At 40.0% G+C, this 21,593-nt stretch overlaps 1 protein-coding gene across 8 annotated transcripts in view; it reads left to right on the top strand.

Annotated features, from left to right (window-relative positions):
- TRPM3 (transient receptor potential cation channel subfamily M member 3) overlaps nucleotides 1-21,593 on the top strand; it is a 599,217-nt gene that overhangs the window by 144,192 nt on the left and 433,432 nt on the right. The window lies entirely within an intron of this gene.

Consider the following 21,593-nt stretch of genomic DNA (forward strand, 5'->3'; position numbering starts at 1 on the left):
ATATGACTATTCATGTTCAGGTATTTTAGGTATAGAAGATAAGTTATTCAACTCCATCGTAACAAGTTACTATGTCAAAGAAATAAATGTATGACTACAGTTAAAACTAAGATGCCGGGCTCTAGCCCCGCTGGATCCAGGGTGATTCGAAGGTGGGGACGGAGTCGGCATCCTGGAAAAAACTTATTTAATTACAGATATAGAGGGAGATTAGAAACAGATAGTGTAGTAGGAGAATTAGTGGAAAAAAGAGGCTGAATAACTGGTCTACATGGAATACCAATCACCACCTACGTAGGCCACAGGCGTCTTTCCATTCTCCCAAAGGAGAGGAGGCACTGAGGCCTCCCCGGTCCGATCTCAGAAGCCCAGGCAGAGTTAGCAGGCTTGGTGAGTACCCACATTTCAGATGGTAATTCAGCCAGGAAAGTGGGGAGCAAGAAAGAAACGACACGGGGGAATCAGTCTTTCCAGAAACTGATCTGATTTCTTTATTTTTCAGGTTTGTTTATATACCTTTTTGTTATACATAGGGATGAATACAGAGTCACGCAGGGGTCAGCAGACCTGACCCTTGTCACAATCAGGTGCTTCATATAAAATTATACAAAGGTCTTATGAGTTTCATCATCTTTTAGCCATGAGGTCTGCTGACATTTTATGGCCCTTACTGATACCGGTCAGTTAACCAGAAAACTTATTTTTCCAGGGGTGATTTTTTTCTTAAATCAGGCGCCACCCTCCAAATAAAGCTGCATTCCTATAGGGTGAGGGTGTAGTGAGTTACAATCAAGAAAGGAATTTACTTAACCTAAGGTTTAACATGATTAATCTTAAAGGTTAATACTTATTTCTCCTATATGCTAGTTATATTCATTATAAGGACAGGAATATGGAGATTTAGCAGCAAGTATTGGCTCAACAAATGTAAACCCTTCACCAATGTTCCCCTTAAGATCTATTTTGTTTTAAGATAGTGATAAAGTTACATTTTTGCATAGCAAGGACACAGTGATTTATAGTGATTTATAACAAAGTACAGTGATCTATAATAAAAGAGAGAATTTATTAACTCAAAAATTCTAGTATTGCTAACATCAAAAAACTACTATATTTCCTTTTCTATATTCCAAATACATTGATTAATATATTCCCAGGTGCCTAAGGATATGGAGGCCTGATGGCAATCATTGACTCATCAATGAAAAAAGCCCTATGCTAATACTCAAAACTCTCTGTGCTGTTTATGGCGGAGAGGCTGTCACACAAGCTAGTCTGTCAGCAGAGAGGTTTGACCTGAGACATCCTTGTCACACCCAGGGCAGGGAATTAGCATTAATTATTGGCAGGACAAATGAAAAAACCCTTCACCAATATAATTCCTAATCAACCTACTAATACTATACTAATGATCTTCTAACTTCTCAAAAGAGTCTGTATTTAGAAAGTTTTAAAACATCCCGTGCCTCTCACAGTTGGGAGGCTGTAAACAATCACATGCGGCTGGACGAGCCTGATCAGGCAGGCCAGAGAACCTCTATAGAGTTCCTAAGTTGAAACACTCTTGTCACACCCAGGAATTTTTATTAACTGGAGCTGCAAGTTAACTCCTTCTCTGAGAGAAATGGTTATGGGGGAGAGCTCCCCGTAAAGTACTCTGGTTTTGGGGGTAGATGCTCAGGAACAGGGGGTTTCCTGAGGCTTGGTCACGCCTTTGCGTATGCCAAGCTTCCTTCCTCATGACCTTTGCCGTGGGCGGAGTTCCTCACGCTGGCTCCCAACAGTAAGAAAAGGAGGTAAATGAGAAACAACATATGCTGAAATATGGCATATATTCAGTAACACAGGAAAGGTGAGGACTCTGGTAGAAGTCAGTCATTCTGGTCACCTCTGGTTCTGCCCTAAGGAAAGATCTTTCTTATCTGTTGTCATTCAGAGTGACATCTGAGACATTTGTTGGGTAGAATGCCCTTCCTTTGAAGCAATTGTTTTAACACTATACTTCTTGTAAGTCTGAGTTGTAAAGCCCCTAAATCACTGTAGATTTTGGTACAGATTATCTTTAGCCAAGCATGTGATAAATTTAACAATCTAGTACTCAGAAATAAAAATTATTTGGCTTCCATTCTGATTTTTTCCCCTAGACAGCTCCATTGTAAAACCAGAGCCAACAACCTCCTTGTACATAACCCTTAAGAATATCTGTCTTCTGGTCACTGGCCCATTTCCTCTGCTAAACCTAGAGCTTTGATTCTAATGTTAAAATATGAAATAGCATCTTTAGTAATATGGGAACATACCTCCTTTAAGCTTATTTTGGCCATCTATGTTTTCTTCTTTGTAAAGCGTTTTTAAGAGATAATGCTTGGAAGATGCTGGGCCCACTATTTTCTTAAGTGTATTTCCTACCTCCCTCTCTGCATTTAAGAATGAGAATTCCATTATTCCAGCACTGCAAGGCTTTAAATTATAGAAATCTTGGTTGATATTTAGTTTCAGCTATTGGCACAGAGAGCGTCTCTTAGCAAGTTTGACTCTTAAAATACTATACTGAATGCTGTGGGGCTGTTGCTAACACATATGTATAGGTTGAATTTTCCTTATGTTAATATCAGCCTTCTTAGTATGTAAGTTAGTAAAATTGTCTTCAATTTTAACAGTTGAATAACTCAATGATTAAAGCAAACATTTTGACATTGAATGACAAAGCTTATCAACTTCTAATCTAGGAATAATGGAATTCTCAGTACCCTCTGTCTCCTTTCTTCCTTCAATCAAATTCTCATTTTTAGGGTCTGTTATTTATAATGCACCATTCCTGATTATTACTGTACCAAGGACATAGCCAGTAGTTAATGTTCTAAACACTTCAGAAAAGTGTGAGTTGTAGTTGTTGGACAGGCGATAATTGTGTCAGATAAGTCTCCATTCTACTAATTTTTAGGTTAAGTAAACTAAAATTGCAATTTAATGTATTTGTCCAAAGTTACAGAGCCCATGTGTGGTACACCTGTGAAATAGACATGTGATTCCAGAGCTCACATTCTTATCATCATGTTATATTGCCTCTTTACTTTCTGGTTTATGAGACTGGACTGATGGAGTTTAGAGGCTGAATATACAGATAGACAATGGTTAGACCATATATAGGGCTTCCCTCTAGCTAAGTCAGTAAAGAATTTGCCTGCAGTGCAGAAGACCCAGGTTCAATCCCTGGGTTGGGAAGATCCTCTGGAGAAGGAAATGGCAACACACCAGTATTCTTGCTTGGAAAATCCCATGGACAGAGGAGCCTGCCAGGCTACAGTTCATGGGGTCACAAGAGTCGGATACAACATAGTGTCTAAACCACCAGACCATATGTAAAATAGAACTCTGACCCATAATCAGCAGCAGCCAGCCCAGGAAGTGAACCTACTCTTTACAGTTTCTCCAACTGGAGGAAGCTAAATATATTCCCTCTAAGCAGTCACATAGAAGGCCTACTTCTAATTATCCCACCTCAAGCTTCCCCAAGCCAGCACCCTCTAATCAGGGCATATCTGGAGCCTTTTTTTTCTTGACTATAAAGCATTTTCATTCCTCCGCCTGCCTTTGAGTCTTTGCCAAACACCAGTGATGGTGGCTGACTCCCTTCTTGTGAATAAATAGTCTTTGCTTGCTCTCATTTGGGTCATCTTTTTGTTTATATCCACAGAATTATCATTCAATGAGAGAGAAAATGCTAAAATGAGAGAAAATCAATCTTGGACAGGAGGTGTTTTATGTCTTTGATGTATCAAAATACACATGTCAAGTAAGCACTGTAAATTTATTGGTCTAAAGTGCCTAAGCTGTGGAGGATGTGTAAAGTGACCTAGAAAAATGTACAAAATGAGAAGATATGGGGTATTAGATGTGATCCTGGATGAACTCCTAAATATAATGGCTGGAAAAAGTCATATAATCCTGTAGAAGAGTATGAAAGGATGATAAGGAGATGGGAGAAAGACAAGGACTATGGGACTATGGATGTCAAGGGAAGAGAACTTTCCAAAGGAAGTGACTGACAGCATCTAATAATGATGAGAGTTGAGTGGGTTCAGTACCATGCAGGTCAGTTGTGCTTCTAGAAGAAATGCTACTATCAAGTGTTGGATTCCAGAATTGTGGGGCTTGACTAGAAAGAGTGATGAGGAAAGAAAGACTGAAAGTTTAAAGAGCTTTCACAAATTTGACTGTGAAGGAGGAGGATGAAAATGTACCAGGAGCTGAGGTAGAATGTGAGCATCAGAGAGGGTTACTTGAAGATACCTAAGATTTGTGTATGTTTAGATGTTGACAAGAAGGATCTATTTGAAAGGTGTTGATTGATTATATGGGAGAAGAAAATGAATAATCGTCTGTCAGATGCCTGAGGAGACTAGAGAGAGATCTAAATCTTAGGTGACAGAAAGAACAGCTCCTTTAATTGAATAGGAAAGAAGTCAAGAGCTGTTGACTAGGTCAATGGGTTGTCATTTTCAAGTGGGCTCCTTTGGAAATCTCTGATTTTCTGAATAATATATAGTGATATAAGAAATGTTTCAAATAGTCACTGTGGAAACTAGGAGAGAGAGTTTACCGGGGAAATGATGGGAAGAGTGCTAGGCATAGTTGAAGGCCCATTTGAGGTTTATAATCTTGAATTTATTATCACATCAGTAAATTGATCCAAGAATGTGAGGTTGTACTGTGTCACTGACTTGGAGAAATAATTACCAGAAAGATTCCATACTGGACTGAGAGGTAGAAGAGAATATGCATAATGGATGAGATGAGCCTAGAGGTGGATATAACCCAGAACTGAGGATTGGTGAGATTTAGATGGTGAAATAGCCCTACTCTTCCAAGGTTTCAGGAAGAACAAGAAGCTTTGCAAGGTTTGCTTGAGTCACAGCAGCATATCATGGCACCTTATCATATGTCCTTTGCGGACTGTTTTATAAATCTCCTAATACTTTTAGGAGCCATGCAATTAAGACACTTGCTCCTTGGAAGCAAAGTTATGACCAACCTGCTGCTGCTGCTGCTAAGTCGCTTCAGTCGTGTCCGACTCTGTGCGACCCCATAAACGGCAGCCCACCAGGCTCCCCTGTCCCTGGGATTCTCCAGGCAAGAACACTGGAGTGGGTTGCCATTTCCTTCTCCAATGCAGGAAAGTGAAAAGTGAAAGTGAAGTTGCTCAGTCATGTCCGACTCTTTGCGACCCCAAGGACTGCAGCCCACCAGGGTCCCCATCCATGTGATTTTCCAGGCAAGAGTACTGGAGTAGGGTTCCATTGCCTTCTCTGCCTAGACAGCATATTAAAAAAGCAGAGACATTACTTTGCCAACAAAGGTCCGTCTAGTCAGGGCTATAGTAGTAGTCATGTATGGATGTGAGAGCTGGACTATAAAGAAAGCTGAGCACAAAAGAATTGACACTTTTGAACTGTGGTGCTGGAGAAGACTCTTGAGAGTCCCTTGGTCTGCAAGGAGATCCAAACAGTCCATCCTAAAGGAGATCAGTCCTGGGTGTTCACTGGAGGGACTGTTGTTGAAGCTGAAACTCCAATACTTCTTAGGCCACCTGATGCGGAGAGCTGACTCATTTAAAAAGACTCTGATGCTGGGAAAGATTGAGGGCAGGAGGAGAAGGGGGCGACAGAGGATGAGATGGTTGGATGGCATCACCGACACAATGGACATGGGTTTGGGTGGACTCCGGGAGTTGGTAATGGACAGGGAGGCCTGGCATACTGTGGTTCATGGGGTTGCAAAGAGTTGGACACGACTGAGCAACTGAACTGAACTAAATGCTTTTAGTGCTCTGTTGAGTAGAGTCCAGTTTGTTTGGGGGTAACAAAGATAGTATTTTCTCAGATTAGGATGCTTGTATGCTTTTCTCTTTTATTTTGAAACTTGCATTATGTGTTTTAGCAGCACAATCTAATGGAATGGGGGAAAAGATGCTATTATCCTCATGTAATAATAATTATCAGCATTAATTTAATATTTACAGTGAGCTGGACAGTGTATCAAATATTTGCCTACATTTCCTCACTCCATCCTCCCAACAACTATATAATTTATGTAGAGCTCCTTTCTCTATCTTACAATCAAGGAAACTAAGGTTTACAGAATCTAGATGACTTGCTGGAGGTACCCCTGCTGAGAAATGATGGAATCAGAACTAGAATCCAGGCCCTTCTCAGGCAAAATTGTGATGTCAGTGAAAGTGATCTTCAGGAATTTCCTGATTCTCTGGCAACTGTCTCCCCTTAAGTTTTACTTTCTCACACCTTTCCTGGCACTCCCACCTCTCCAGAATGACACAGCTTCTCTCTTTTTCAACTAAAGCAATATAACAACCCTTGCTAATGGGTTAATCATGTACTCCCAGTCACTGTATTCATTATTTATTAGGAAACTTTCTAGAGACACTGGCCTAAATCAAAGAGATAGCTCTAATGGTGTTTCTGCTCTCCCATTTTTAAGCCATTCTGTGTTGTAAAACTGCAAAAGAGGTGACAGTACTATTTTCATTTACGAGGGCCCTAAAATCAAGACTTGAGCAAATCACACTGAAAGGTGGTTGCTGAACCATGCAAAGGCGCCAGAATACGTGGCCTCCAGAGGAGAAGAATTGAATCCGGGGCCAGAGATGAGGCTTGATCGCTCAGAGCTTTTGTGTAATAAAGTTTTATTAAAATATAAAGGAAATAGAGAAAGCTTCCGACATAGACATGGGGGGGGGGGGCGGAGCGGGGTAGAAAGAGTACCTGCTTGCTAGTGTTAGCAATGGAGTTATACACTCTCCAATGAATCAAAAGAATGTCTGAAAAATAAATAAATAAATAAATAAAAATTAAAAAAAAAAAAAAAAAAAGAATGTCTGGAGGTTGTAAAGACCTCTCCAGATCTACTCCCATAATTTACATTTTAAAATAACAGGATTAGCCAGAAGGTTTAATCCAGAGACTGTCCTCAGGCAGGATACGTTATTGTTATATAATCCTAAGGAATGTAGAGGAAAAAAAGTTTGTCCTTTCTTCCTCCTTGAGAATTCCAGACCCCTCTTTCCTTGGGGACCCCTAGACTTCTTACCAACCTGCCTAGGAAATGACTCTCAACACCATTATCTTTCTCAGTAGAAGCAAGCAGGTCTGTGGGGATGGGAGAGCAGAGAAGTGACACAGATTGTAGGTTCATCAGAGCTTATGCTAATTAGGAAGCAACTGCTTTGATGTAACTCTCAAGCTTCCAATCACCCAAAAAAAGAGGCATCTTGTGTGTGGATGCTTGTGTGTGTGCACTCACTTTTGTGTGTTCATTGAAATTGCTTTAGATTTATCTTTATGTGCTTTTTAAAATTCCAGCTTTGTTGCGTTATGATTGACGAATATAGTTGTAACATATTTCAAGTGTACATTGTGATAATTTGATGTAGGCATTTTGCAAAGATTCCCCTCAATCCATTTAATTTATTAACACATCCATTCCATGACCTCACATATTTATCTTTTCAATTTGTGTGTGTGTATGTGTGTTGCTGAGATAGATTTCTTAAAACAAATGAATATTATCCATGTCCTGAGTCCTAAAACGTAAGTGAGGGTGGAAAGGCCATAGCAGTGTGCCTCTCTCTCGTGTAACATCTAGATTAGAAGTTTAGATAAAGACAGCACAAAGTACGCAAAGAGTGGGTTCCCACATTTTAAAAAATAGTTCATTTTATTTTTTCTTGCTTTTGCCTTTTGCCCTTTTTTAGAGAGAAGCTCAAGGTCAAGCAGTTGAAGGGGATGTGTGTGGGCAGGGATCAGAATGCTAATGAACGAATGAATTGGGGGTGGGAAGTAAAGGAGCTGGAAACAAGATGAGTGAATGTAGAGGGATGAGCTAATCAGTCAACTTGGATAGAGACTGCAGCAAAATAAAAACAGGAAACAGATGCCTTAGAACCCCAGGGAGCAGCCGACAGAAGTGAGCAGAGGGAGAAAGAAAAATGAACACCTACACACAGACGGCATTGATTAGCTGCCTACATCAGGAAAATGAAGGAAAACCACTTTAGAAAAGCAAAAGGAAAATATGAAAACCTCCCCAGACTGCCCCCTCATATATCTTCCTTCCTTCTAACTCTGATCTCTCTCACGCAACCACTCCCTCTGGTCTTATTATCCTGGGTTATCACTCAAATCTTTCTTTCTGCCCTCCAAAGATGTCCAGAAATCTCAGTTCCTCCATAAAGCCTCTCCTGGCTATATTAAAAGAGGTCACACTGACATCTCCCTCCGGCAGACTGTCAGAGCACACTGTGAGCCTGGTTTAAGAAGGTTATCCTCAATGTAAGTGTTCAATGACAGGTATTCTCACTACAGCATTAGTGCTTGGCTGAGGGTGCTGCACGTGTGTACATCAGCATGTGCTATGGATTGAATTGCCTGCCTTGCCAATTCATATGTTGAAACTGTAGCCCCCAATGTAATTGTATTAGAGACAGTGTCCTTAGGAGGTAGCTGTGGTTAAATGAGATCATGAGGGTGGGGTCATAATCTAATAAGATTTGGGCCTTATTAGCAGAGGAAGAGAGCTATCCCATCTTCTGCCCAACCAATCCCCCACCCCTATTCCCTGCCCCCCTGTGAAGACAAGGCAAGAAGGAGACTGTCTACAAGCCAGGAAAAGAGCCCTCACTAGAACCTGAACCCTGACTGAACCTTGATCTTGGACTTTTTATTCTTCAGAACTGTGGGGGGAGAAAGTCTGTTGTTTATACCACCCAATCTGTTGTACTTTTTTATGGCAGCCCAAGCAGTCTGTGGGCTTCCCAAGTGGCACTAGAGGTAGAGAATCTGCCTGTCAATGCAAGAGACATGAGAGATGCAGGGTCAGTTCCTGGGTCAGGAAGATCCCCTGGAGGAGGAAATGGCAACCCACTCCGGTATTCTTGCCTGAAAATGCCATGGACAGAGGAGCTTGGTGGGCTACAGTCCATGGGGTTGCAAAGAGTGGACACAACCAAGCACACACACATAAGCAATCTACGGCAGTATGTGTGGCTGGGGGGTGGTGGCAGTTGTGAAGAGTGTTGATTGAATTTAGGTCATCCGTTGTTAGAGTAAAACTCTTATAAGCCAAGGACTGTTGAAAATATGTGAAGCCAGTACCTAATAAATACTAGTAAATTCTGCTTTATCTTTTAATACAGAAGTGACAAATGTCTTCTCCCTATTTTTCTTTAAGCACCCATTTGGCTCCCCTGTTTACTTTCCTCTCTGCCTCCCCAAACTTCTGTTTACCTAAAATCAGGGGCCCAGATATAGCAGTACAGATGTTCCTCATTACATCACACTTGGCGTTATTACACTTCCATAATCTTTGATATTATTACTATGACTCACTGAAAGCTCAGATGATGGTTAGTGGTTTTTGGCAATAAAGCATTTAAATTAAGGTATATATAGTATTTTTGTAGACATAGTGCTATTACATACTTAGTAAACTACAATATAGCATGAACATAACTTTTATATTCACTTTAAAAGTAAAAAAAACTCATGTGATTTGCTTTATTGCAATATTCCCTTCATTGCTATGGTCTGGAACCAAACCCAGAATATCTCCAAAGTATGCCTATACTGAAAGTTCTGAATTATACAGGACAAGGTTGGAGTAAAGTTACCTAATAACCCAGAGAATTCAGAGGCTTTGACAATTAGGTGTGGGTCTTTCACACTGTAGAGCATTTCTATTAAAGCTGTAGCCAGTTGTATATATTTTTGGTTGGAGAACTCAACTCAGATAAATTATTTCAAATAAGGGCACTGGCAGTTATCAAGTAGTAGGTATTATATGGCAGCTTAGCTGAAAAAGTGCTTTTCCTACTACCTTAATCAATGTGCTGAAAAACTGCCTAGGACAAGCCTGGAAGTGATTGGATGATGTTAAAAGCAGATTGGAGGAACAATACTTCCTTCTCCCTGGGTCAGCACACCCACATGGTAATTTACATCAAGGAATCCTTCCCTCTAACTCAGAAAGACGATGGTCCCTGTGGAGCCCTCCTGATGTGAGGAATAAATGTGCCCCTGCAAACTCACCCTTTTAAATCATTAGATACTCCAGTCTAGCAAAATGGACCTCAGAAAAGAATATTAGCAAGGTTAGCAAGAAGAATGTTTGCTCTCTGTAATTCAGAGCCAGCCTGGAATGTAAAATGGTAGTGGTCATTTTAGCAGAAAGCCTAGTTCTGGTTCTGTTCCCATTACAAGGGTCTAGGGGAGGAGGACTATTAAGACATTCCATTTTCTTGCAATCTTTTTTTCTACATTATTCCTCAGCATCTCAAAAGCCTTTCTTGTACTGGATTCTGTATTACATATATCTATGAACAATGCTGATTCTTAATTCTTGCAGGGTCCTGGCCAGTTAGGGGGAAAGGAAGAGAGCCCAGGCTCAACATCCTTCCTCCCACTTCCATCCCTACGCAAATCCTGCAATGCCCACGAAAACCAAAAGGAGTCCTAAGGTCAGGAATTTGTACCTGGAATGCTTTCCTCCCCCAGGACCACAGAGCCTCCTAACTCATATCCCTACATCCTGTCCTCCCCACAGCACTGCAGCCTGGCTGGGATTAAAACCCTCGAGGTTCTAAATCCTGAAATCATTATAAAACCACTTCTTCTATGTAAATCAAAAATGTAAACAAGTCTAAATGTAATAGCGATACATCTTGTCATCTAGATCTGGACATTTGTGAGAGGAGGATCTACTGACAAATAATAGGACGGCAGATACAAGCCAGGAATGTCCTGAGCAAATAGGGATGTATGATTACCCAACTGAGAACCATAAAGAGGTGTCAGACAGCTTTTTTCCCATGATGACTAATTTGATTGGGATCAGATTCTTATGCCCCAAATTCATTCTCTAGTATAAATATCATTTACTTTTTCTTTTTTGAAAGAATTGATACTTGGTCTGCTTATTGTTAAATTCTGTGATTCTCAAATGTAATCCCTAGACCAGTATCGTGAGAATCATCTGGGAATGTGTAAGAAATACAAATTCTCAGGCTTACCCAATACCCATTGAAGGTGGGGCCCAGCAGCTTATATTTTAACAAGCTTTCCAGGTAATTCTGACCCATGCTGAAGTTTGAGAAACATTGTGATAATCAACTCTGAAGATAACTTGTTAGGGAAGTTCATGAGGGATTTGATTGGAATGGTTTCCCTTTCAGTGGAAAAGGAAAATGACAGGATGGACCTAACCAGCATCTGCAGATAACTTATAAACCTACTTGTCTTTCAAAGTCTTCATCTGTTGACTGGTTGTCTGATTCTGAAGAAGGCAACAGCTGCACAGGCCATATCTAGGGCTTGGTAAAATGCTTTAGTTCCTTGGAGCTGGATCTCAATGTAAAGCATGCAAATATATTGTTTGACTTTCATATCGTTGTGTTTCCAACACACCTTCAGAAATTTGCTATGTGGAATAGTAAAGGAATATTTGAACTTCCTAGCCGTGTGACATTGGGCAAGCAATTTCTCCATCTTTCATATATCAGTCAGAGTAGATTGGGTGATGCTGTGCTAGCTAACAACCCCAAAATCTCAGTGACTTAACATAAGAGAGGCTGATTTCTTGCTCATGCTTTATGTTTACCATAGTTCAGAGGGGTGAGAAGGTCCTGCTCATTGGAGTAATTCAAGGACTGCAAGTCACCAGCCATAAACGTTGCTGATCTCCATGTAGAGGTGAAAGAGTTCTGGAGCGTCTCACATCAGCAATTAAATGCTCTAACCTGGAAGTGACACATTGCACTTTGGCTCACAGCTTATTGTCAAAAACTAGTTATATGGTACAACCATGGGGGCATCATGTATTAAACAAAAGACAGAAGAAATAAGTTACACGATATGAAAGAAAGGGATGAGTGTGATCCAGAAAGAAAACATCCAGCGGATAAGGAGGATGTGGTGTGCTCGGTGGAGGAGAAAGGAAGGAAGATTGTAAATTTAGACAGGGTGGTGGGGGAAGACCTTGGGGAGAAGGTGGCTTTCTAGCAAAGACTTAAAAGAGATGAAGGAGTCGGCCATGCAGATACCAGGGGAAGAATATTCTAGGTAAATGAACAGAAGGGACAGCTAATGCAAGTGCAAATGTACCTGGGCATGTTCAGAGCCAGCAATGACGCTGCTTATATGACAGAATGGAATGGAGAAGGTGGTTGGGAGGTAGGAGGTGAGGCCAGGGAAAGGTGCCTCCGTCTTCCTCAGGACTTTGACGTTTACTCTGACTGCGATGGTGCTAACCTATTATAGGCATTTGGGAAGAGGACTGACACGATCTGACTCACATTTTAAATTGATGTTCTGGTTGCCTTGTTGAAAATAGACTATATGAGGGCAAAGTTAGAAGGAAGGACATGTATAGGAAGCTACTGTCATAATTTGGGCTCCTGATAAAAGTTTGGGCCAGAGAAGTAACAGAAGGGTTGGAAGCAGAGATCAGATTCTAGATATCTTTGATAGGTAGAGACAAGTGAGATTTCCTGACCAATTGGACATGAGACATAAAAGAAAGAAAAGGAGAGTAAGGGACCCACCTTGAGGTTTTTTTCAAAGGAATTAGCAAAGTGGAGTAGCCATCAATTGACATAGGGAAGGCTGAGAGGGGAGGACTGACTGCTAAACAATCAGTAAATGTCAAAAGTAAGAGAAGTACAAAATTCCACACAGCAGAACAGGCTGGCTTCCTTGATTTCACCAATCCAGCCAGATATGAGAGACTGGGACAGTTTTTTTTGACAAAAGACAGTGATTTTACTGGTTATCATGTTTTATAGAGATGCCTCAGAATGCAGTAGGATGATTAGGTAAAAATTAAAAAGCTAACAATACATCATATTCATCTTTGCATTAATCATGAGTAGAAAATCCATGTTATATAAGCAAATGATAAATATTTGATAAGTGAGCAAATGAAATTACCACTCTCCTATTTCCCCAAGTCTGAGCAATGGAATGGCAAATGGAGAGTTGTGACACAAGATTAAAAAAAAAAAAAGCAACTGAAAGATATGGGCTTGAAGAAACAGCCATTTGGCCCAAAGGGGACTTGGTAAAACCAGTGATGTATCACTGGTTTTAAGAAATACTACCCAACCTAACCTTAGAAGTAGCTGTATTAGTTGAAATTCTTTTCTGCTTTAGCAAGGTGTTCCTTTAAGATGACTCATCTCAAGATATCCACCAGGGCAATAACATTCAATCTTCCAATTTTCTTTCTTCCCTAGGGGGAAAAAGTCTTATTTTAAAAAACTTGTTTCACTCTGGCATCTGTGGGAAAGGTATGAGAGTGGCATTTTGCAACAATTATCTTCATTTCCCTGGAATATGGGTGGCATCCAAACTTTAAGTTTTATGTTGAGGACACTGGCAGGGAACCCAGTGAGCATATAGCCAGGTGACAAACTTCCTCATATGAAACAGGGCTGTTGACACCAAAACAAATGTTTCCACTTCATGCCATTTCTGTTTTATAAAGTAGTTTAAATTATGCTGATGGCAAATTAACACTCAGCCAAATGCCTTACCCCATGACAAGAAAAGTATTTTCTCGTGGAAGCAGTATCTCAGGAATTTGTTACGAGCCATGGCATTGGAAGTAACTTGAATTCTTAAAAGCATCTTTCTAGTAGATGCAGGAAATAAATAGGATTGTTGCTGGGAAAAGAGAAAGAACATAAGTCTAGGGAAGGGAGAAACCTGTAAGAGGATTTTCTGAGCAACGTCACCCGACTACCAAAGAGTAAAATACACTGCGCTGACAGATAGTGGAATAGGCAGGGGCTGGTTTTTCTTATGCTCAGTGGGCTGAGTTGCATTTGCCTTGGTCATGAGATATCCAAACAAGCAGCAGCCCTGACAAGCATCCAATACATTTTTCATTTCATCTGTGCACATTTGTTAAAGCTTCAGTCTAGATAGCTGAGGCTCATACACCATTTTTTCTCTGACACATTGATAGCTTCTTTGTAATCACATTTCTTAAATATTTCTGACCTTCATACTTAAAGTAATGCTGTGCCTTTCTCTTAAAAAAAAAAATCCCTAGAGTTAAAGGAGAATCATATTATGGTGATTCAGAAATAAGGAAATCGTGACTCAGAGAAATCATTCAGAGACTTGCCCACTGTCCATTTGTGGCTGCACCCAGGTTCGTTCATTCTCAGGCAGGAATTTTTACTATTCATAACTATCATTTACAAAGGACCCACTAGAATCCAGAGAGTAATGTGTTATCTCATTTAATCCTCACAATAATTTAGTAAGATAAAGACTTATTTGAACCTTTTTACAGAATGAAATATTGAGGCATAGAAAGGTTGAGAAACTTGCCCAAAGCCACACAGATACTTGGATGAGAAGCTGGGCATTAAATGTAGGCAGTCTGGTCCTTGGATTCCATCTTTTTAACTACTGCACAGACTGGCTTTTTAAAAACGAAAGTACTTTCAAAGAAATGAGCTTTTAGAAGATGTTGCCTTATTGTAGCGTATGTAACAGTCTCCAGGAACCCTCTGATTCAGAAGCACTGAGCCTGCCGCCTAGAAATCTTTCATGTTTAGATGCCTGTGGCTGAGCTCCATACTTTGAGAACACCTTTGCTGCTCAGATAACTGGTACCTAAGGTGGGCTGGGTGCCTTTGAATCTCTTCGCTTTAATGTATACTTTGCACATTCTGGCTAGGGCCCTGGCACCAGAAGTACTTTCACCTGTGCGTCGATGTTGGTGAATCTAGTTGAGAAATTACTAGTTGTGTGACCTCCTGGAAGGAGAAGTTGAACTTCCCTGTTCTATGTTTTCTTTCATGGTAGACAAACCCTTCAGTTCTTAAAGTTTAGCTCTGAGATAATACTCAGTTCACTTTGCTCCTTCTTGACTAATACCTCATGCTAAGCTGTTCTGCACCAGGAATACAAGCATATCTATGTTTGCCTTCCTCTTATTATCCAGGAAATCTCACCATGGATAGTCTTCTCTACACTGGGAGGGGACTATTCTCACTAAGTAATTGCAATGAAAGTACTTACTGGATACAATGAAATGAGAGTCCCCTTGGGTTCTGTCCCAGGCTGAGAATGGAGATAAGGCTTGGAAGAGGAGGGAGGGAAAGAAGGGACACCAAAATGTGTGTCTAGGCACTGTGCTTTATCATTTGAGCGTCTGTAATCTTCAAGGAACCTGTTGTCTACATTCTTACAGATGAAGACTTTGAGCACAGAGAAGTTAGGTAACATGCCCAAGGTTGTTCAGCTTAAAGATTCTGGCCTATCTTATTCCAAGAGTCTTTTCCTTCCATGATATCATGCTGGCCAAGACAATGCAGGTAGCTAGCTAAGGTAAGCTCCTAGGTGTTCCTAACATGCAGATTGCATCTTTAACCTTTGAGCTGAACCTGAGAGGTTCCCCAGGCCTAAAAGATATTGATCTCTGTTGTTATTGTTTACTCATGACTGACTCTTTGTGACCCTATGGGCTGTAGCTCACCACGCTCCTTCATCCATGGGATTTACCAGGCAAGAATACTAGAGTGGACTGCCATTTCCTTCTCCAGGGAATCTTCCTGACCCAGGGATCAAACCCACATCTCTGCCCTTGGCAGGTGGATTCTTTATTACTGAGCCACCAGCTATCTACTGCAAATAATCAGAGGATCTTCTTTAGAAATTGTGACTATTCAGTGTTAGATAAGTATACATATAACATTTATTACTGATGTGAATAAAATGCGTTCTGGATTAAGGCCCTGGGTCATATTACATATGTGTTCCAAGGTATTTAGAGGTGTTCATAACACTGTGTGTTTAAAAGATTTTCCTTCTAGGTATTTCCTGGGAATGGCTGTGGTATAAGTAATAAGCTCTTTTTCCTTTGAAAAATCATTTATTTATCTTTTATTTTTTACTCTTAAAACACATTTTGAAATCAAAATAGCATGAAACTGTAAGGTGGCTGTATTCGGCAACTCCTTTGCCGAAGTTATCTTTAACTTCCTGAAGAAATTAACAGTCTTTCATTCTCATGGAACTGTGATCAACTTTGAATTTTTGTCTTTATATACATTTCTTAATCTTTGTAAATTTCATGTTTCACCTATTAAAAACACACACACACAGAAAAAATACCTTTCTTATTTATATCTGGAAATTGTTACATCAAACAAAAAATGCTTCAGTAAATTAACATGCTGTGCAAAGAGAAAGAATTTTCTTTTAAATCATGATGGCTGGATTAGCCTGCTGGTTTCTCTGGTTAGTAGGCAGTCACTAATCTTTATAAGTATCATTCCTTTTTATTTATTACTTGCATGTGTATAGTTCACTTGCTGTGTGCCAGGCATTTTGTGAATAGTAACTCAGTTAACCTACCAAGAAAGTTGTTCTTTTAAGCATCAACTGTTTTATAAAATTCTCTGTCTGTTAGTGAGGAACTTTGTCACAACTTTGATCAATTCTAGGCTATGCAGTTTATAGAACTTTACCTTAAATTTTGTTTTCAGTGACGTTTTTGTTACAGTTGGTAGTATTTCTTCAATGTCCTCAGTCTGAATTTTAAATTTTTTTTTCAATGGGAGATAATTATGACCCAGTGGTGTGCTGCAAATGTTAATAACTAGATGGAAGATGTTTAACAACAAGGTTGGAAGAAGGGATTAAGACCCTGATTTGTATCACTGGCCAGTTCCTCTGATGTAACCATGGCTGTTTCAGTGTCACAATGTAGATTTGGGAAGAAATGCTAACAAGCATCTCCTGTGAGTGTGGTCTTTTCCTAATTTAAAGATGCGATGAATTTGAGTTTAGTGAGAATGATCTAAGTAAGGTTTAAAAGAAAATGTCTTATGAAGTGGAAGATATTAGTTGCCTAATAGTTACTATGTTCTCATGTAGGTATAGTTGATAAGGTTTTAAATCTTATATAAACAGAAACCAATAGGAGGACTGCCTTAAGAATCAGTCATGTTTACTAGAAATTAAATATTTTTACAAATAAATGAGACCTCCCTTACTTTGGCTAACTCAGCTAAAGTAAGCAGAGTAAGCATTGTCCTTGTGGGTATGATAACAACACTGAGGAAAAAAGGTCTCGGCTATTATTCGGTTAAGTTCAGTTCAGTCGCTGAGTCGTGTCCGACACTTTGCGACCCCATGAATTGCAGCACGCCAGGCCTCCCTGTCCAACACCGTCTCCCGGAGTTCACTCAAACTCATGTCCCTCAAGTCGGTGATGCCATCCAGCCATCTCATCCTCTGTCGTCCCCTTTTCCTCCTGCCCCCAGTCCCACTCCCAGCATCAGAGTCTTTTCCAATGAGTCAACTCTTCGCATGAGGTGGCCAAAGTACTGGAGTTTCAGCTTTAGCATCATTCCCTCCAAAGAAATCCCAGGGCTGATCTCCTTCAGAATGGACGGGTTGGATCTCCTTGCAGTCCAAGGGACTCTCAAGAGTCTTCTCCAACACCACAGTTCAAAAGCATCAGTTCTTCGGTGCTCAGTTTTCTTCACTGTCCAACTCTCACATCCATAAATGACCACTGGAAAAACCATAGCCTTGACTAGATGGACTTTGTTGGCAAAGTAATGTCTCTGCTTTTCAATATGCTATCTAGGGTGGTCATAACTTTTTTTCCAAGGAGTAGGCGTCTTTTAATTTCATGGCTGCACTCACCATCTGCAGTGATTTTGGAGCCCCCAAAAATGAAGTCTGACACTGTTTCCACTGTTTCCCCATCTATTTCCCATGAAGTGATGGGACCGGATGCCATGATCTTCGTTTTCTGAATGTTGAGCTTTAAGCCAATTTTTTCACTCTCCTCTTTCACTCTCATCAAGAAGCTTTTTAGCTCTTCTTCACTTTCTGCCATAAGGGTGGTGTCATCTGCATATCTGAGGTTATTGATTCTCCTGGCAATCTTGATTCCAGCTTGTGCTTCTTCCAGTCCAGCATTTCTCATGATGTACTCTGCATATAAGTTAAATAAGCAGGGTGACAATATACAGCCTTGACATACTCCTTTTCCTATAGGGAACCAGTCTGTTGTTCCATGTCTAGTTCTAACTGTTGCTTCCTGACCTGCATATAGGTTTCTCATGAGGCAGGTCAGGTGATCTGGTATTCCCATGTCTTTCAGAATTTTCCACAGTTTATTGTGATCCACACAGTCAAAGGCTTTGGCATAGTAAATAAAGCAGAAATAGATGTTTTCCTGAAACTCTCTTGCTTTTTTGATGGTCCAGCAGATGTTGGCAATTTGATCTCTGGTTCCTTTGCCTTTTCTAAAACCCGCTTGAACATCAGGAAGTTCACAGTTCATGTATTGCTGAAGCCTGGCTTGGAGAATTTTGAGCATTTCTTTACTAGCGTGTGAGATGAGTGCAACTGGGCATTCTTTGCCATTGCCTTTCTTTGGGATTGGATTAAAAACTGACCTTTTCCAGTCCTGTGGCCACTGCTGAGTGTTCGGAATTTGCTGGCATATTGAGTGCAGCACTTTCACAGCATCATCTTTCAGGATTTGAAATAGTTCAACTGAAATTCCATCACCTCCACTAGCTTTGTTCATAGTGATGCTTTCTAAGGCCCACTTGACTTCACATTCCAGGATTTTGGCTCTGGGTGAGTGATCATGCCATCATGATTATCCGGGTTGTGAAGATCTTTTTTGTACAGTTCTTCTGTGTATTCTTGCCACCTCTTATTAATATCTTCTGCTTCTGTTAGGTCCATGCCATTTCTGTCCTTTATCGAGCCCATCTTTGCATGAAATGGTCCCTTAGTATCTCTAATTTTCTTGAAGTGATCTCTAGTCTTTCCCATTCTGTTCTTTTCCTCTATTTCTTTGCATTGATCACTGAGGAAGGCTTTCTTATCTCTTCTTGCTATTCTTTGAAACTCTACATTCAGATGCTTATATCTTTCCTTTTCTCCTTTGCTTTTCGCCTCTCTTCTTTTCACAGCTATTTGTAAGGCCTCCCCAGAGAGCCATTTTTCTTTTTTGCATTTCTTTTCCATGGGAATGGTCTTGATCCCTGTCTCCTCTACAATGTCACGAACCTCATTCCATAGCTCATCAGGCACTCTATCTGTCAGGTCTAGTCCCCTAAATCTATTTCTCACATCCACTGTATAATCATAAGGGATTTGATTTAGGTCATACCTGAATGGTCTAGTGGTTTTCCTTACTTTCTTCAATTTAATTCTGAATTTGGCAATAAGGAGTTCATGATCTGAGCCACAGTCAGCTCCCAGTCTTGTTTTTGCTGACTGTATAGATCTTCTCCATCTTTGGCTGCAAAGAATATTATCAATCTGATTTCACTGTTGACCATCTGGTGACGTCCATGTGTAGAGTCTTCTCTTGTGTTGTTGGAAGAGAGTGTTTGCTATGACCAGTGCGTTCTCTTGGCAAAATTCTATTAGCCTTTGCCCTGCTTCATTCCGTATTCCAAGGCCAGATTTGCCTGTTACTCCAGGTATTTCTTGACTTCCTACTTTTGCATTCTAGCCCCCTATAATGAAAAGGACATTTTTGGGGGGTGTTAGTTCTAAAAGGTCTTGTAGGTCTTCATAGAGCTGTTCAACTTCAGCTTCTTCAGCATTACTGGTTGGGGCATAGACTTGGATTACTATGATATTGAATGGTTTGCCTTGGAAACGAACAGAGATCATTCTGTTGTTTTTGAGATTATTAACCACCCACAATGTGTCACGGATGTGATAAAGTCACTGATGTGATAGTCTTTGAATTTAGAAATAGTTGTACATAACAAGATATAAAGTGGACTAGACTATGATTCAACAGGCTCACATTGCAGGGTTGCTTTCTATCTATGTCACTTAAAATGTCATTGAGGCCTCAATTATTTAATCTTTAATATTGGAAATAATAATTATTGAAAGCATAAATACCACAGTACTTTAAAAGCCAAAGGTATTCACATGCGCATGCACACACACACATACACGTGCACACACACATGAATGATGAGGCACCTTAGGTAGGGGTTAGACTTTTAAAGTGAGAACATGAGAAGGCAGATCATGTATAACCTCAATCCATGTTCCCAGTTCCTTCAATATCATAGATTTCATAGAAAATAATAATAATGATGGGTAACACTTGGCTCCCAGCTGAATAATGCTTACCAGTTGAAACTTTTCAACCATTATAATCCAGATACCATCTGGTATTTCTTTTCCCCTTGGGATACAGAAAAAAATGTCTGTATTGATTCAAATCCAAAGCCTTCTTCAAGAACCTAAAAAAATTCCTAAAGCACTTTTTAAGTAACAGCTTCGTTGAGATATTATTCACATTACCAAAAAGTTCACCTTTTTTTGGTGGCGGGGGGCCATATCACGAAGCATACAGGATCTTAGTTCTCAAGCAGGGATTGAACCCATGTCCCCTGCAGTGGAAGCAAGGCATCCTAACAATAGACCACCAGGGAGGTCCTAGTTCACCTTTTGAAAGTGTGCATTTAAATAGATTTTAGTATTCACAGAGTTGTACATCCATCACCACTGTTTAAATCCAAAATACTTTTTCATCATTCAAAAGAAGCCCTGTCCTGGTTAGTTAGTTCCCATTTCCCCTCATCCTATCCTGGCAAACACTAACCTACTTTTTATCTCTATAGATTTGCCTATTCTGAACATTTCATATAAGTGGAATTATATGTGGCCTTTTATGTCTGGCCTTTTCACTTTACAAATGTTTTCAAAATTCATTCATATCGTAGCGTGCATCATACCTTCATTCTTTTATGGCAGAGTAATGTTCTATTCTATGGCATACCGCATCAGCCTATGGGCATTTGGACTGTTTCCATTTTCGATAATGAACAATACTGGTATGAACATCTATGTGCAAGTTTCTGTGTAAACAAACATTTTCAATTCTCGGCCATATTCCTAGGAAAGGAATTGTTGGTTCATATGATAACTCTATTTAGTATTTTGAGGAAATGCTTCCAAAGCAGCTGCACTATTTTACATTCCCACCGACAGTGTATGTGGATCCCAGTTTTTCCACATCATTGCCATCAGTTGTTATTGTCTGCCTTCTTCGTTACAGCCATCCTAAGGGATGTGAAGTGGAATCTTATTACAGTTTTGATCGGTATTTCTCTACTGACTAATGATGTTGAGCCTCTTTTCACATATTTATTGGCCATTTGTAAATCTTCTTTGGAGAAGTATCTATTCAAGTCCATTTACCATTTTAAGTTATATCATTTGTCTTTTTATTTATTGAGTTGAGAAGTTTCTTTATATATTGTGGATACAAGTTTCTTATCAGATATATGATTTGCAGATATTTACTATCATTCTGCGGGTGTCTTTTCACTGTCTTGATGGTATCCTTTGGTACACAAAAGTTTTTAAATTTGATACAGTCCAGACTTACAAATTGTTTCTTTTGTCACTTGTGCTTTAGTTATCTAAATATCTGAAATAGATACCTAAGAAAGCATTGCTTAATCTAGGCTCACAGAGATTTACTTCTGTGTTTTCCTC

Source organism: Ovis aries, chromosome 2 (assembly GCF_016772045.2).
Source record: "Ovis aries strain OAR_USU_Benz2616 breed Rambouillet chromosome 2, ARS-UI_Ramb_v3.0, whole genome shotgun sequence".
NCBI classification, from domain to species: domain Eukaryota; kingdom Metazoa; phylum Chordata; class Mammalia; order Artiodactyla; family Bovidae; genus Ovis; species Ovis aries.